The sequence below is a fragment of the Petaurus breviceps genome, unplaced genomic scaffold (assembly GCF_028583685.1).
Source record: "Petaurus breviceps papuanus isolate PSGF00001 unplaced genomic scaffold, PetGlider_PUasm1.0 90847, whole genome shotgun sequence".
Classification (NCBI taxonomy): Eukaryota; Metazoa; Chordata; class Mammalia; order Diprotodontia; family Petauridae; genus Petaurus; species Petaurus breviceps.
The window spans coordinates 3,496,919-3,515,678 of NW_027187360.1; the positions used below are offsets into that span (position 1 = coordinate 3,496,919).

General features: G+C 39.6%; 1 protein-coding gene across 1 annotated transcript in view; it reads right to left on the reverse strand.

The window, feature by feature from the left end:
• Positions 1-18,760, reverse strand: part of ZNFX1 (zinc finger NFX1-type containing 1) — a 474,364-nt gene that overhangs the window by 434,203 nt on the left and 21,401 nt on the right. The window lies entirely within an intron of this gene.

Sequence of the window (18,760 nt, forward strand, 5' to 3'; positions counted from 1 at the left end):
GGATCACCAGAAGCTGTGGTGGTTTCCAGAATTATCAACCCATAAATGCCAAAGACAAAGTGAGAGTTCAGTGTGGACTTTGTGGGAACAGAGGGTCTGGGAGTATGGTCTGGCCTCTGCCCCCAGAGGGAGAAGCAGCTGAGGCACAGCAGCCACTGCCACGTGGTTGCTTCAGAGTTCCTGGCCTGCAGATTGTAGGGACCAAGCAACCAGTCTGAGAGGTAATCATTCTTGCTTTAACCTGCTTGGATCTGGATTTCGGTCTAGGATGGAGGTCCTGAGGTGTATGACTAGTGTGCCAGAGCCAGTGGAGGCTTCTGAGAGGGCACCTAACTAATAGCTCCAGCAGCTGTGAAAACTCCAGCAATTTGGAACAAAGCTATCCTCTCTGGAAGCAGAGTTCTACTGTGGCAAAAAGCTCAAAGTCAAATAATTGAGTGGCAACATGAGAAAGCAAAGCAAGCACAAAGCAAGCACAGCAATCCAACTTTAGATTCCTTTTTTGGGGACAAAAAGGATCAAAGTATGGAACAGGAGGAAGACAATGATGTCAGAACCCCTGCACCAAAAGCTTCCAAGAAAAATATGAACTGATTACAGGCCATAGAGGAGCTTAAAAAGGATTTTGAAAACCAAATAAGAGAAGGAAAAATTGGGAAGAGAAATGAGAATGATACAAGAAAATCATGAAAAGAGAGACAACAACCTGACTGAAGAAAATAACACCTTAAAAAATAGACTAACTCAAATGGCAAAAGAAGCTCAAAAAGCCAATGAGGAGAAGAATGCCTTAAAAAGCCGAATTTGCCAGATGGAAAAAGAATCTCAAAAGCTCGCTGAAGAGAATCATTCCTTCAGAATTAGATGGGAGCAAATGGAAGCTAGTGACTTTATGAGAAATCAAGACACTATTAAACAGATCCAAACAAATGCAAAAATAGCAGGCAACTGAAATATCTCATTGGGAAAATCACTGACCTGGAAAATAGATCCAGGAGAGATAATTTTAAAATTATTGGACTACCTGAAAGCCATGATCAAAAAAAGAACCTAGAAATCATCCTTCAAGACATTCTCAAGGAAAATTGCCCTGATGTTTTAGAACCAGAGGGAAAAATAAAGGTTGAAAAAATCCACCTATCACTTCCTGGAAAAGATCCCAAAAAGAAAACTACTAGGTATATTACAGCCAGGTTCCAGAATTCCAGATGAAGGAGAAAATATTACAAGCAGCCAAGAAGAAACAATCTGAATATTGTGGAAGCATAATCAGGATAACACAGGATCTGGAGGCTTCTACATTGAGGGATCAAAGGGCTTAGAATATGGTATACCAGAGGTCAAAGGAACTGGGATTAAAACCAAGAATCACCTACCCAACAAAACTGAGTATCATGTTTCAGGGAAAAATATGGTCATTCAATGAAATAGAGGACTTTCAAGCATTCTTGATGAAAAAACCAGAGTTGAATAGAAAATTTGAAATTCAGATACAAGAAGCAAGAGAAGCATGAAAAGGTATAAACAGGGAAAAGAAATCATAGGAAACTTATCAAAGTTGAACTATTTACATTCCTACATGGAAAAACAATAATTGTAACTTATGAAACTTTTCTCAGTATGAGGATAGTTGAAGGGAATAGAAATGTGTGTGTGTGTGTGTATGTATATACACACACACACACATACATATATATGTCTATATAGGAGGGTATATGGGCATATGAATACATATGTGAGTGTATGTATAAATGTGTACAGGTATACAAAGAGGGCACAAGATCAATTGAATAGGAAGGGATGATACTTAAAAGGTGAAATTGAGAGGTGAGAGGAATATAATAAGAGGAGATGGGGAGAGACAGAATGGGGTAAATTATTTCATATAGAAGAGGCAAGGGAAAACTTACAATGGAGGGGAAGAACAGGAAGGCAAAAGGGAATGGGTCAATCTTACTCTCATTGAATTTGGCTTAGGGAGGTAATGACATACACACTAAATAGGGTATCTCACCCTACAGGAGAGTAGGGGGGAAAGGGATGAGAGGGGGAATGATGGAAGGGAGGGAAGTTTGGGGGGGACAGAAGTTGGAAGCACACACTTTTGAAAAGGGACAGGGTCAAAGTAGAGAATAGAACAAGTGGGGGTTGGGATAGGATGGAGGGAATGTTTTGGGTAGCTACACATGTACAACCTACATTAAATTGCTTATCTTCCCAGTAAGGGTGGGTTACGAGGGAGGAAGGAAAAGAATCTGGAATTCAAATTTTAAAATCAACTGTTTAAAAATATATATATATATATTTTTTTTTACCTGCAACTGGGGTATAGAGATCCATCTTGCCCTACTGGAAAGTCAGAGGGGGAATGGGGGAGGATATAGGAGAGAGCAGATTGGGGGAGGGGGTATACAGTGGGACCACTGTTTTGGGGTGGTGGGTAGGGGAAAGATGGGGAGAAATTAGTAACTCAAAATCTTGTGGAAATGAATGATGTAAACTGGAAATAAACATAAAATTTTATTTTAAAAAAGTATATATGTGTGTGTGTGTGTGTATAATAGCAATTATTTTATATTTACAGCCCCAGTTGTGCTAAACTCACTTTGCATCATTTCATGTAGATTCATTCAACAAACATTTATTAAACATTAGTATGTACCAGATGATGAGGTACAGGCTCTGGGAGCCCCCTTGAGCTCTCCTTGAATCTTCCCACTGCCCAAATGACTGGGCTTCCTCCAAGGGGGCCCCTAGAGGGGCTTTTCCTGGCCATGGCAGCAGCTAAGAATCGAGCATGTTCCCAAGGAGAGCTCAAGGGGGTTCCCAGAGCCTGTACCTCATCACCAGACACTGTGCTAAAGTCTGGGAATACAAATAAAAATAGAAAGATGGTGCCTGTCCTTAAGGAACTTACATCTAATGGGGGGAACACTGCAAAGGAGTGAGTGAAGGGAATAAAGTGGCCCAGAGTGGTAGGAAGAGTCGAGAGAGTCAGTGGGTCAATTGTCACAGATCAAGCCTCTTGTGTGGTTCCTCCCCCTCGATGTGCAGGTGATACCCAGAGGGAAGCACAAGAGGAGAAGTTTTTTGCAGGAAGGCAAGGTCTGAAGATCCAAGAGACGCACTCTAATGTGATGGCAGCAGCAGGCTTCCTTACCAGGAATGGCCATGAGGCCATTCCCCAAAGGGCTAGCTGAGGCAGCAATGAGCCTGCTAGATGTGTGAGTCAAACCTCATTTTCAAGCTGAGTTGAGCTGGTCTTCACAGACACTTGTCCACTTTCTGGAGAGCACAGTCTTGATCTATTCATTTCCTAGAACTCTTGGATCACAGCTCCCTACAAAATGGGTGCAAACTGCTGGGTTCTAGGAGAATTAAGGGCAAAGTCCTAAAACTGATGTTATCATGTTGTTTTTATTTGCTTTTATTGATTCAATAACAAAAGTGAAATGCTATGTACAATTAAGCGTGTTTTATCTGTTCCAATGGACAGTTGCCTCCATCATGCCAAGGTCTTATGATTAAGGCTCAGGGAACAAAGCCAAGTTAAGGGAAGAGGTGGGATTGGTCTGAGGTAGGAGTGCAAGAGTTAGATTCTGATTGATTAAATTCCCTAGATACTTCATCAGTACTGCCTGAAAGAGGGGCAGAAGGATCGAAAGCCCTGTCTTTCTAAGAATCATTTGTTGTTCAGTAGTTTTCAGTCATGTCTGACTCTTTGTGATCCAATTTTCTTGGCAAAGATACTAAAGTAGTTTCCCATTTCCTTCTCCAGCTCTTTTTTTTTTTTTTTGGAGGGGGAGAAATCAAGGCAATTTGAGTTAAGTGACTTGCCCAAGGTCACACAGCAAGTTAAATGTGTCAAGTGTCTGAGGCCACATTTGAACTCAGGTCCTTCTGACTCCGGAGTTGGTGCCCTATTCACTGTGCCACCTAGCTGCCCCTCCGGCTCATTTTATAGATGACAAAACTGAGGTAAACAGGGTTAAGCAACTTACCCAGGGTCAAACAGCTAGTGTCTGAGGTCAGATTTGAACTTAGGAAGATAGTCTTCCTGACTCTAGGCCTGGCACTATATCCATTGTGCCAACTAGCTGCCCTGAGAATCATAGAGAGCTCAGGACTCCCTGGTGGCCACTCAGCTTCAGTCTCTCTGTTGAACAGGATCTTGGGGTCAATTGGCTGTTAAATTAGTCTTTCCATATTTCCTTGTAACTTTTATATTTGTTGTTTTTATTGTACCAAAATACAGTATATTAATATATTATTAACATCATTATTATTCATAATTTATTGTCATTTAGGACAGATAGGTAGCACTGGGCTTAGAACCAGAAAGACTCATCTTCATGAGTTCAAATCTAGCTTCGGACACTTATTACCTATATGACCCTGGGCAAGTCACTTAATCCTGTTTACCTCAGTTTCCTCATCTGTAAAAAATGAGCTGGAGAAGGAAATGGAAAATCGCTCCAGTATTTCTGCCAAGAAAACCCCAAATGCTGTCACAAGAATCAGACACAGATGAAAAATGATTTAACAACAACAGCATTCAGCCATTCTTGTTTCCAGAATTTCTAGCAGTTAGCTATTACAAATAAGACATCTATTTATATTTTTTGGACAGATAAATCCTTTTTTTTTTTTCTTTTTAGAGATGTTTTTTAGGATGAAGTTGTAGCAAAGTAATCCCTAGGTCAAATGGTATAATCAATTTTGTGACTTATTACATTTCTGTCACATTGTTCTCCAAACTGACTTACCACCAGGCCTCAGTCATTTTCTCCTTGAACCTCTCCCCCAACAATATCTCTATTACTCTACAAGTCTGACAACATCGAATTTTACCTTAAAAAAAATTTTTTTTGCTATTTTTACCCCTCTGGTGAGAATAAGGTAGTATCTTAAAGTTACCTTAGTTTGCATTTCTTTAATTTGTAGGGAATTTGAGCACTTTATGTGGTTATTAGATTTTTCTATTTTGTCCTTCAAAAATTGCTTGTTCATAAATGCAGACAGAAGAATACTTTTTTCACTTGCCATTTTTTTTCCTTTTGCAAACTATAATTTTTTTGCAAACTATTTCTTCTTTCACAACATGACTAATATGGAGCTAGGTTTTACATGATTGCACACATATAACCTATATTAAATTGCTTACCATCTTAAGGAGGGGGAAAAGAAAAAATTTGGAACTCCAAATTTTATAAAATTTTATAAAAATTGAAAGTTAAGTCAAAATGGAAAAATAAAAACAGGGACTCTCCTGTGCTCTCCTCTAAGCCCCTCCAAATACCTTTAAATAATAACTCTAAACAAATTCTAGACTCCACAAAAAGATGGAATAAAACAATTTTCCGACCCAAGACAACTTAGAAGGTCAGCAGGAAAAAATCTGTTGCCCCAGGGTGAGAGAGGAACACAGTCCATGCCAGCTCAGACGTGGCCAAAGCAAACTGGGAGCAAAGTTGGGGTGACTGAATCAGTGGCAGCAGTGGCAGTTTCCAGACCTCTCAGCCCACAGACAGTAGGAGGATTGGACAATGGGGCAGAAGGAGATTTACAGGGGTCCCTCTGCTGGCATGGGGGCAGAACTCTGTTTCATTGCCTATACTTGGATCTGGGTACTTAGAGGCCAAGAGACTTGCTAAGGCCTCCATAGCTAGGGTCTGAGACAGGATTTGAACTCGTTTTCCTTACTTCAAGTCTAGCACTCTACCCTACTGCTCCACACTTCCTCCTCTGGATATTAGATATTTTATCTAACAGACTTACTAAAAATATTTTCCCAATCTGTGTCTTTTAATTTTTGAGCTATTGCTTTGTGCTGCACAAATTTATTTTATCTGATAAATTCAATAATTTTGTCTCTGATACATAAAAATATTCTTCCTTTTCATAATTGAAGCAAATTTTTCTTTTTTATTGGTAAATTCTACTTTATTTTACAAAGAAAAAAAATTCTTTGTTGTTGTTTATCTTTTGTTCTTAAAGAGGACCAATGACATCAGGAGGATGATGCCTTGACTTGCAAGTGAGTTGGATCTAAGTGAGGCAAGGTTGTGCAAAGTTACCTGCCTCACTCTCTACTCCAGTGTCATCAGAATCCAGTAGCAAAACAAAAGTCAAGTACAATCCAACAAAATTACATAAAAGAGTGACTCTAGATGTGGTTGGGGAATGGAAGGTTATTTGCTTTAGCTTTTAAAAAGCGATGCCACTCTTGAATCATAATTGAATTAAATTATATAATTTAATAATCACAACCTGAGTTTTGTTGCTGTTTCATGTTGATTTCATATGTATTGGGGGTAGTGAGTGTGAATATTCTTTGACTTGGCTTTCTTAATTGCAGATGTCTTTCCATAGTATTGTGTGTGTTTTTAAATTTTGTATTCATAAAACCTAGCCATGTAACCTTGGGCAAGTTACTTAACCCCAATTGTCCTCCAAAAGGCAAAAAAAAAAAAATATGTATTCATTGTTTCTTATGGTGTAATAATATTCCATTACATTCAAAGACTACAATTTGTCCCATCATTCCACAATCAACTCAATTCAAGTCAACAATATATTAATTAATCACATTCTTTGGTGTGATTGATTCATCACTGGGGATACATAGACAAAAATAAAAGAATCCCAGCTCTCCAAAGGTTTATAGTGTACTCACAGTTCTCCCCTGCCCCCAACTTTCTGGGACAATAAATGTACATCACCTTTCAAATTTCGAAATACTACATAAAAGCTTATTGTTATTATAGTTAACTATTGTGCTATTTTAAAATACTAGCTTTGTATACATAGATCTTCCCTCCTGGTAAAAAACTTCCTTAAAGGCTAGTAATGTCATTGGAGCAAAAGATTTAAACTTTCTTATAAATTTCATTATATAATTTTTCATTGTGAAGCTTTTGCATTGAAGCCAAGTATTGACAAAATGTTCTGTGGCTTTAATTTTGAGGGTCTTATTGAGTTATTTATGGACTTTTTTCTCTACCTCTTCACCTTCTACAGCCAATGTGGATGCTTAAGCTGTGATTTTTTTCCATGGTGGTCTTTTTTCAATTGTTTGTCACAAGACTGCAACATGTAATGACTAAATGTCCCATGAAATAATGTTTTTTGTTGCCTTTAGGCATACAATAAACCCAAATCTTAACTCCTTCCTTTGCCTGTCCAAGAAGTAATTGTGAGCTATCTTTTTATTTAGCTGAGATTTCTTACCCCTAATTTCATTTATAGTAAAAATGTCAAGACTGAGATGATACAACTCTTACAGAAGAATGGCCCCTCCTTGGTCATTGGACATTTTAGAGTACCCAAAGCCAAACTAAAATGTATTGGGTATGGGGCATTGCATATATGTTTTCAGATTTTTTTTTTCAACTTAATGATCAATTTTGCCACTTTTTTTTTTTTTTTGCTTTTTTACCTTAAAAAATTTTTGTCATATAGAATAGTTCTCTGGGAGAGGGAAGGGAAAGGATCCCGGGGAAAATTTAGGTAATACAAATATATATATATATATATTCAATCCAATTTATTTTTCAAAATAAAGCTTGATAGTCTAAAAATGGTGTGATTCTGAGTATCTTGTGCCCTCTTTCCCAACAGTCTACAACCATTACTACACAAATGGAAGGGGCAGTTTAAGAGTAAGAACTATTTTATTGTTTTCTATGTTTCATGGGTGCCAGTGGTCAAAGAATTTATCCCTGAATGACTAGTCTGCTACTGGCGATGAGTCTCTCCCTACTCTGATGGCCCTCAGAAAGCAGAATGACTATTGCTGGGGTCACACTCAAAGCCTTTTCTAGTATGGTGAAAACCTAGCAGAGTCTATGTTCTGCTGTTGGGGTGTCCAAGAACTCAGGATCACCTTCAAGCCATGATGAAGCATTTGAGGAGGACTTTGTAGAAGTATCAGAAATACTTTCTATTCAAAAATATTTTTTCCTTATTGAGAAAAGGATACAAAATACAAAACCCACAATTTTTATAACTAAAATTTGCCCATTGTTTTGCAGTACTTTACTATATTGAGAGTGTTATCTTTCTTGGGCTTTTAGTTAGCTAAATAATGGATACAGTAGACACATTCGGGTTTTAGTTGGGATTTTACATAGCTTGCATTTTAATTCTTTGGTTCTTGGCTGTTTCTACTAACCTACAGCATTAATTTAATAAATGTTATAATATCAACCTAAAAAAATACTTTCTTTAGGAAAAGAATTGGTAAGCCAAGGATATGGTCAGCGTCAAACAACAATACAGAAAATGAAATTGCTTCTACTTACAGAGACAGAAAGAGACTCATTTTCGATGTGGGAGTCATACCAGCTTACTGGAGCAAAGAAGAGAAATAATGAAAACCCAAAAGAACAATAGAAAAGATATGACAGTTGGAAAAGATATTATTGAAACAACCAATTCTGAACTAATTAAGCAAATTATGGGAAATTTTTAAATGGATAATGAATGGACTACAGAAACAGCATCAACACCAATTATAGTGATTTTATACAAAAGTTGAACTGATATAAATTAATTGATACAAGGGAACCAAAAAAACCCGCCTTACTCAGCAAATACAACTAGCTTGCCAAATGGTGAGAAATTAATACAACCCTCATTCAGAATATAAACTCAACTCACTTGTAAAAACTTACAAAGGATATTGGATGTTTAAGAACAATGTGGAATCTCATGAAATGGAGAAAAGTAGGGGAAAGAATAATATACCACAGGGGCAGCTAGGTAGCATAGTGAGTAGAGCACCAGCCCTGGAGTCAGGAGGACCTGAGTTCAAATCCAGCCTCAGACACTTAACACTTACTAGCCTGTGTGACCTTGGGCAAGTCACTTAACCCCAATTGCCCTGTCCTCTCCCCTCCAAAAATAAAAAGACCAAAAACAATTTTTTAATTAAAACAAATAAAAGAATAATAAGCCACAGAATGAATCAATCCATAGGCATGTGTTAAGCATCTATTGTGTATCCAGCATTGTATTATAGGCTAGCAGGGGTGGGGACCCTGCAGCCTCGAGTTCACATGAGGCTTTCTAGGTCCTCAAGTTCAGCCTTTTGGCTGAATCCAAACTGAATGCTTAAGGGGATTTGTTCTGTGAAGTCTGGATCTGTCAAAAGTCCACACTTGAGGACCTAGAGGGCCACATTTGGCCTCGAGGCTGCAGGCTCCCCACCCCTGGTAGAGAGTCAAAGACAAAAATGCACATTGCCCTCTAGTAGCTTACATTCAATTGGGGGACTAACAACATGTACATATACATATATAAAAGATACAAAGCAGACACAAGTCATCTTGGATGGGAAGATACTTGTTTCTGAGAGATCAAGAAAAACCTGCAGAATGGGTCATTTGAGTTGAGTCTGGAAGGGAACCAGGGATTCCAGGGGGCCAAGGGGAACATTCCAGGCTGTGGGGAACATGGTGACAGGAGATTCACTGGTATCATCATCAGTTCAGCACTGTAGCAGCAAGCACCCTGGAGTCCCTAGGGTGGCTGCTCACACAGGTTCTTGGATCTGCTTTGATAAAGGAAAGCAACTCAAAATGGGTTAACAAGCTTACTTATCGTTTACCTTGGTCAGGGGAAAAAGGTCAGCACCCCGAACTTCAAAGTATACAGGCAGAATTATCAAGACAGAAACAGATCAAGTAGACAGATTTCCAAACTGTCCAACCATTACATCCATACCCAGTCAACATCTGGGTTTCCACATCTGGGTTTTTCAAAGCTGGGGGGGCCCTGGACAACGGCTTCCCAGAATACAGATCAAATCACAGAACACTTCTCAAAGTGAGCCCCCAAAACAAAGCTATACATCAGGGCTTATATAGCCTTCTCCTGGCTCAGAGAATGTAACAACCTTATTGACTCACTGGCCAATCAAGAAGTATCTACTGAAAAACAAGCCTCCCACCCCAGTATCCAGGTGCACTTTAGCCTAGGGGCAGGGAAGATCTTTAAATCTGCATTTCCATTACAAGCACTTAGAAGTTCCTGGATCATGGGGCACTTGGAATGTACAGGGTATTGTATTAGACCTATTTGGAGAAATAATAAAGATTGATAAGACATGGTCCCATGCCCTTGTACAGTTCAAAGTCTCTCCCAGTCATGCTTCTCAGGTCCCTCTCCAGTTGCTTTACCTTGGCCATTGGGTTTCTGCTATGCAGTTCCTTTTCTAATTATTGCTTATCAACAGCACCTAGGGGTTGGATTTGACAGCTATATTTGGGTCTATTGCCCTGTTTCCTTGCAAAAAAAAAAATGTCACAAGGAGGTAGGGGGAGGAGGCTAGACAGGGATGGAGGAAGTGAGTGAGGCAAAAGGAATTTTATTTCAATGAGTTCAATGATAACAGTTGACTCACTGAGGGGCGGAGCCAAGATGGCGGCATAATAGCAGCAATGATAACAGTTCCAGATGCAGGAAATGAAAATAAAATTGTCACAGCTGAGTGATGTTAACAGGAAAACGATGGGACTTGGTACCAGGGCTCTGAAGGAAAGATGAAACCAGCTTTGGCCCTAAGTCAAAACTGTGTGTTTGAATATAAGCCCCAGCCCCATATATACACAGGCACACCTAGCTTATTTATTGCGGGGGGGTGGAAACCACAAAAAGACTGGTTTCCTGGGTTACTAACAGAAGGATGACATGGAATCTAGGGTGGGGACACCAGCCTTCAATGAACATCATTTTAACCAGGAAATCCTCATTAGTCCCCACCCAGTGGCCACAGGATCCACACTCCCCTCTTCCATCTTCTCTCCACCAAACCTTAATGCTTATTCACAGTGTTGTCATTTCTACATTGTAGTCAGAAGGACTGAATTTGGGATTTAGCTCTCATTCTAATTAGCTGTGCAAATTCAGGTAACTCATCTATTCGAACCTGTGTTATCATCCATAAAATGGGTATAATTATATTGCTCCCCCCCTTACATCTTAGAACTATTGTGAGAAAAAAAAAAAAAAAAGGTGTGTATATGTGTGCTTCACTTTGTAACCAAAAACCTACCTGAAAAGAGTATTTAGTCTGCTTACTAAAATATAAACTCCCAGGAACTATAGGGATAAGGGTGGGGGGTATCTAGACTCAGTGGCTTCTTAATCCTTTGTTAACTAACAGGAATCTTATGATCTCTTGGGCAGTGATTGGAGAGGCAGCAGAGAAGAATGCAAAGAATATTAGGCTCAGGTTCAGAACTTGATCCAATACTGTGTGACTTTAGGCAAGTCAGTTCTTCCTTTCTTAGCCTGTTTAATCATCCAGAAAATAAGGATGCTCATGCTTACAGCTACCTACCTACCTTATTGGGTGAGCTGAGCAATAGCTATTCTCTACCTACTATGTCCTCCCCAAACCTGTCTGTTTGAATGTCTATGCATCCATTAAAGTCCAATCCTCTTCCAAGAAGCCTTCTTTGATTCCCATGCCCCTTTCATCTTCAGACTTCACATAACACTTTGGCCTTCTCTTAAACTCCATAAGAAAGTGACCATACCTGAGAAATTGCTTTGTAAACATGGTGGTGCTATGGATTTACAAGTCACCATTATTTTTATTCTCTCTTCTTGACTCAATGGTTGGATAGAAAGTAAGATTCTAGGGGCCAGGCATATTTTTTTGTCTTTATATCCTTCTCACAGTGCTTGGCATACAGTAGGTGCTTAATGAATGCTTGATTGATTGATCACAAGCTGCTATATAATATAGACCAAAATGTCCTTCCAACCAGATTCCTTTAAGAGTTGAAATTGTATTCACTCTCACAGTTTTGACTGGGCCATAACTGCCATAAGTGTAATGATTTAGGCAAGACCTTACCTGTGGTTGTATTCCCCTACTGTACCTGGGAATGGAGCCTCTAGTCAGTTGTCAGTAAATCCTACTTGACCTGAAGAAAAAACTTCTGGGCTGGGCCTTAAGACACATTCTTATTTACCAAATGAGACTCAGCTCCCATCATTTAGATGTCAGTCACCAAGTATTAGACTTAATACAGTGGTTTGGATCAACCCACCAGACCCCACCCTGTTTCTGTTGATTCTTCATTCCAGAAAAGATCCTGACTCAATACTGAAGGGTAACCATGTAGGACAGCCCTGATTAATATTGCCTAGGAAGAGACCCAGGGGCCATTGTCACCATGGGCTTTCAGACTTTACTGATCAGAAAGTACTGTGCAGGGCAGCTAGGTAGCACAGTGAATACAGCACTGGCCCTGGAGTCAGGAGGACCTGAGTTCAAATCCGACCTCAGACACTTAACACTTACTAGTCGTGTGACCTTGGGCAAGTCGCTTAACCCCAATTATCTTCCAAAAAATAAAAAAACAAAAACAAACAAAACAAAACAAAAAGAAAGAAAGTACTGTGAAGCTCTAGAGGCCCACTTCCATCCAGAGGCAGAGGAGACACATCATGACTTGGGCCTCACACCATAGAGCTTTATATCAGATGGGGGAGCTGGCAAGAATTGGTACAGCTCCCCATAATAAGCGAGTAGCAGTTCACCTTCCTAGCTCACTTTACAGATGAGGAAACTGAGTACTTGGTACCTTTAAAAGCACTTTTCTTCAGAAGTCTGTGAATTAGGTAGCTTACGTTTGTCCATATTTTACACATAAAGGACTTAGGCTTAGATAACGACTCAGTTGCATAGCTAATAATTGGCATGGATGGAACTCAAATCTAAGTCCTCTGATTCCAAGCCCAGAGCTCTACTGGTCCCACCCCCTGCAACATACCATGTTGCTTCAACAAGCAGATAAGATTCTGAGGAAATTCCATGGAAATTTGGAGCTAACAGGGATTTTAACCCAGCTCAAACTCCCTCATTTTGCAGATGAAGAAAAGGAAACCCAGAGATGCTAAACTCTCATAGGTAAATCAGTGGCAGAGCTGGGATTTGAACCCAGGTCCTTTGACTCCAAACCTAGCACTTTCCACAGTTCTGAATTTCCTCTCTTGCCAATAGCCCTCAAAGGAATCACAGGATTATAGGATTTAGAGCTGGAAGAGATTTGAGAGATCATTCAGTCTAGCCCTCCCTCCCATTTTGTAGCATTCCAGAAAGGGTCAAGAGACTGGTCCAAGTTCAATAGTCAGTAAATAGCACAGATGGGATTCAAAAGGAGCACTTGTCTAACACAGCCGACTGCCCCCCTTAAAGGTCTCTCTGGCTATAAATGAGAGCATGGAGATGCATGGCAATGGCTACACCACAGCCATGTAAAACTTCAAGCAGACCCCCTGCTAGGTCAGTAGCGTCTACTTTGTTGTTGCTGTCTTTATCATTTCAGACCTTTCTGACTCTCTGTGACCCAATTGGGGTTTTCTTGACAAAGATACCGGAGCAATTTGCTGCTTCCTTCTCCAGCTCACTTTACAGATGAGGAAACTGAGGCAAATAGGCTGAAGTGACTTGCCCCGGCTCACACAGCTAGTGTCTGAGGCCAGATTTTGACCTCAGGTCTTTTTGACTCTAGACCCAGTACTCTTATCTGCTGAGTCACCTAGCTGTCTAGGCATCCACTTACTGTTTCAGGAAACACCACAGATAGCTAGGTGTTTCTTGGTCAAACATGCTGCATGGAGAGCTGTGAGTGTTCTGCATACAGTAGAAGACTAATAAATGATTGAATTAATGACTAAGGGACAGTTGGCTGGTAATGAACTGAAAAAAGCTTGAATTTAGAAGCCAGGTAGGGACTGCTGGTAGTAGACAGAGGAACCACTGTGCCTCCAAGATTTCTATGAAAATGGGAAAAGGTGTAGTGTTTGTACTGTTTGGGCAAGTTATTCCAAATGTAGCCTGGGAGAAGCCTGGGGGTTAGAAGGATGGGAAAGGGAGTGCAAGAAGCTAGATCAATTAGAAAGATGGACAAGACTGGTTGAGGTAGGAGAGGAAGACTCAAGATGAGTTAATCCAGGAAGGCTCCTTGGAAAAGCCCAGATCTTCACTGTTTCAGGAGAACATATTACTAGATGTTTTGTAAAAACACCAATACTGGTATTTTTACACATGCTGGAAACTGAGACTAGGCTTATCCATGGGTAAGGCATGAACAATTGTGAATAACAGAACACACAGTTAGGTGACAAAGTGGATAGAGAACTAGATCTGGAGTCAAGAAGACCTGTGTTCAAATTTGGCCTCAGGTACCTACTAGCTGTGTAACCCTGGGCAAGTCACTTAATCTGTTTGCCTCAGTTTCCTCATCTGTAAAATGGGGATAATAATAGCACCTACCTCATGGGGTTGATGTGAAGATCAAATGAGATATTTGTAAAGCACCTAGCACAGTTCCTGGAACATAGTAGATACTATATAAATGCTATAAAAGCTGTTGTCATTATTATTCACACACATTCAGATAACACTTTGAAAATTCACAAAGTGCTTATATACTATATATATATAATATATAAATAATACCTATATACTATTTCACCCACTGTTCTTTGATACCCTAGTGAGGTAGGCAAAGCTTTTGTTACTTTCACCTCTATTGAAAAAGGAAACTGAGGCTCAGACTAAAGGACCTACCCCCAAGTCACCAAGCTAGCAAGTGGTACAGCTGGGACTGAGCAGGTTCTCGATTCCCAATCCCAACCCACTACAGAAGGCAAGCGCCTGAGAACAGGAAATGCTTCATTTTTCCTTTTGTATCCCCAATACCTGTCACAGAGCAAAACTCAGTGGGTGTTTAACAAATCTTACTGATTGATTACCTCTAATAGGTGGCTGTTCCTACAGGCTGGTACAAACAAGTTCTCCTATTTGAAAGAATGATGAGTCCAAACCTGGAAGGCTAAAAATTCCTCTGAGAACCTATGCCACCTGAGAGGCAAGGCAGAATAGTGGGAAGAGCCCCAACTTGGATGATTTCACTTCTCAGTCTTAGTTCCCTCATCTGGAAAGTGGGGAGAAGTGCACTCCCTACTTTATAGTAATGCACTTTTGAGAGCATCTAGCCCAGACTCCTCATTTCACTGTTGAGGAAACTGAGGATCAGACATGAGAAAGGACAACTGAGGTCACACAGCTGGCCAGTAGGAAAAGCCAGGCCATTCCCAGACTCCTGTATTGTCCACTTTACCAATGTTCTCTCTCTCTATTCTTATTTACAATAGGAGGAAAAATGATGAAATGGAAATCTGAGTTTTAAATCCTGACTCTTAGCAACTATGCAATGGGCAAATCATTAAACCTGCCTGAACCTCAGTTTTTTGATATGTAAAATGGGAACAATAATACTTGGTACAATCCCCTCCCCCCCATCACAGAATTGTAAGAAAAGTCATTTTAAGTGAAAGTGTTTCATACAAATGTTTAAAATACCTTAAACCCGGCTGGCTAGGAGACATGGTGAACAGAGCACCAGCCCTGAAGTCAGAAGGACCAGAGTTCAAAAGTGACCTCAGACACTTAAGTCACTTAATCCCAATTGCCCTCCAAAAAGCAAAAAACAAACAAACAAATAAAATATCTTAAACCTACATTAGGACCTTTGGGATACCTTGCATCAAGCCATTAAAACTTAAACCTCCATCAAAACTTCTGGTATACCTGTATACATGAGATATTTGTGAATTCCAAAGCTCTGTTAACATCTGGCATCTTCCCAAACCTCTCCAGGCCTCATAGTGTTAATAGCTTATGTTGTAGCTACAGCAAATGGTATTTGGAAGGAATTTCATTTGAACAACTCCATTACAAGTAACTTTAGCTTTTTTCAGATCTGATAGCAACAACAAAAGGCCACCTTAGGCAAGAAGGTCAACTCTTCCCTAGTCTGACCAAATTAACCTACCCCCATCACCCAGGAGAAAAGAAACTCAATTTGTCATTTAACTCCCTTTAGAAATCATTTGTATAAATAACCTGAGTGATGTAAGCTGAAGAATTATACAAGGGTATTGGTGGTGCTATGAACTGGTCCAGGCATTTTGGAAAGTAATTTAGAATTATACTCAAAAACAAACCATAAGGAACCTGTAACCTAGTGATACCACTACTAGGTCTATTCCCCAAAGAGATAAAAATAAAAGGAAGAGTTTATATGTACAAAAAATATTCATAGCAGCTCTTTTTGTAGTGACAAGGAACTGGAAATTAAGGGGTTGTGCCCATCCATAGAGGAATGGCTGAACAAATTATGGTGTGTGAATTGATACTACACCCTAAGAAATGAGGAGGGACTGCTTCAGACAAACCTGGGAAGAACCATAGAACCCAGAAAACTGCATGAGAAAAACAACCAAGAAAGACTAAAAAGCTATAACCAATGATTTGGCTAGCCACAATTTCCACACTACCAAGAATGAAGCACCCTAACCACTTCCTGACAATGAGATGACAAACTTAACATGCAGAGTGAGAAATGTATCATTTTGGACATGACCAATGCATAGTTAATATAAGAGTTTTGTTTTTTCTTTTTTTTTCCAAATGTAATGTAGGGGGAAGACTTAGGGAGGAAAGGGTCTAGAAAGAAACTTACCAAATGGAAAAACAAAAAAGCTAGTAAGAAGAGAGCTATTTGATTCTTTTTGTGGCAGCAAAGTACTGAAAACTAAGGAGATGGTCATAAATTAGGGAATGGGTGAAAAATTGTAATATATGAACGTGATATATGAACACCATTGTGAAGGGGATGATTTCAGAGAAATGTGGGAAGACTTATATGAAGTGATACAAAGTAAAGTAAGTAGAACAATTTATACAGTAACAGCAATCTCGTAAAGGCAAACAACTTTGAAAGACTTCGAACTGATCAGCACACAAAGACCAACTACAATTCTGGAGGATCCATGATGAAACATGTCTACCTCCAGAGAGACATTATGAACACAGAGTGCCAATTGAGACATTTTGTTTTTGGATGTGATTATAATAGGAATTGCTTTTGCTTGACTATATATGTTTGTGACAAGTTAAAGAAAAAAGCTACTGGAACATTTAAAATAAAGGCACAAAAGAGAAAGGTCAGTAGGAAACAGAGTCAAGAAGGACAACTTTGAAAATAACATGTTGAATTTATTTCATACTTAGATGGAGAAGCAAACAATAGGTAGTATACTTAAAAACGTATAAGCTTTTTTCTGTTCTGCTTTGTATATAGAAATAATCTGGTTTTGGTGTTTAAGTTTAGAATTTTAAAAAGACAAAAAAAAACTATACAAAGAAGCCAAAAATCTTTATTATTTTGTCCAACCCTGTATATTTTAAAGAGTTATGTCTATAGAAACAGATGAAGACAATGGAAATAACTAAAACTTTTAAGAGTAATGATAGACATCTCTTACTTTTGCCCTTTTATGACTATCATCTTGAGTGCTATATCTCTCCCTATCTCCATTGTCCAGATGATCAGTATTGGATAAGGAAATAGAAATAAGGAAATTGAGGAATGAGAGAGGTAAAGTGACCTGTCCAAGGTCATACAAAGGATATTCCACTTGCCCAAGGTCGCACAGATTGAGCCATTGGGCAAGATCCAAGTCTCCTGTTTCCCAGTATTACAGTGTTTCTTTCTCCTATCCCATGGAGGAAGGGCAGGTGCTTGCTTAAGTTCCCTTCATAAACCAAAGCACATTTTATGATTCATGTTTGATTCCTATTTATCTTCACAGGGAGTGCCAGAAGCAAGGGCAAAACATACAGGAAAGGTTATACTATTTGTGCAGTCTCTTAGAGCGGTTAGAAGCAGACTGCTTTCTCTAGCATTCTTTAGTTCTTTCTTGAATCACACCCTCAAATTTATTTCCCATAGCCCTAAGGCAGAAAGGTCTTTCCTCTTTCCGCCTCCTCATTCCTACAGTAGGGTTTGGGCTTCTGCCAAGGGAAGAGTGTAGGTGGCCTTACAAAAATGAGGCTGCAGCAGAATTACCAGGTGGCCAAAGGAGAAGGAAGGGGGAAGGGCAGGGACTCTCCCAGAAGCACAGATTTTAGTCATGCAGAGAGATAATGTTTTATTGGAATAAGCCCCAAGCTCCAGTTTGTCTACCATTGCTGCATGTCAGACTTTGGGCAAGCCATTACTCTGCTCTCCTCCTGCAACACCCCCTACCCTCCCTCCCCACCCCGTCAGCCTCAGTTTACTCAATCTCTGAGCCTAGAAACAGAGGGCATTGACAGAAATCATAGGCAGATGAATCTTTCTATGACACTGGCCAACTGGAAAGCAAAGTCATTGCAAAGTCCTAAATATCAAGTTAATATTTGTGAAAATATTTTTCACTATGTGTGGGGGAATGGCACAACAGAATCTAATTCTTAAATTTAGTTGTGTCAAAAACTTAAAGAGAAATTTCAAAAAATGTTAAATGAATTATACAACAGGACTGGATGGAATCATAGTCCTTTCTCCTTATTTTGTAGGGAAGGAAACTGGTGGGAAGAGAAGGGAATAATAGGCCTAAGGTCACCCAGCAAACTAATAAGAGAGTTTCTTGATTGCAAATGCAGGAAGATTGGGATTCCCAGTTCCTTTATTCTAAACCTTCTTGCTCCCACGGGCAAACAATAATTTTACACCCCTTCAGCTTTGAAAACAAGCCCTGTTCATATTTGGACTGGGGGCTCTGTTATCTAGACAGAAGGAGCAAACTTCCTAGGGCTGATTATAATCTCCAGATTGACCCAGGGAAAGAAAATTCAAATACCCCACATCTCTTACTACTTTTGCCCTTTTATGACTATTATCTTGTGTGA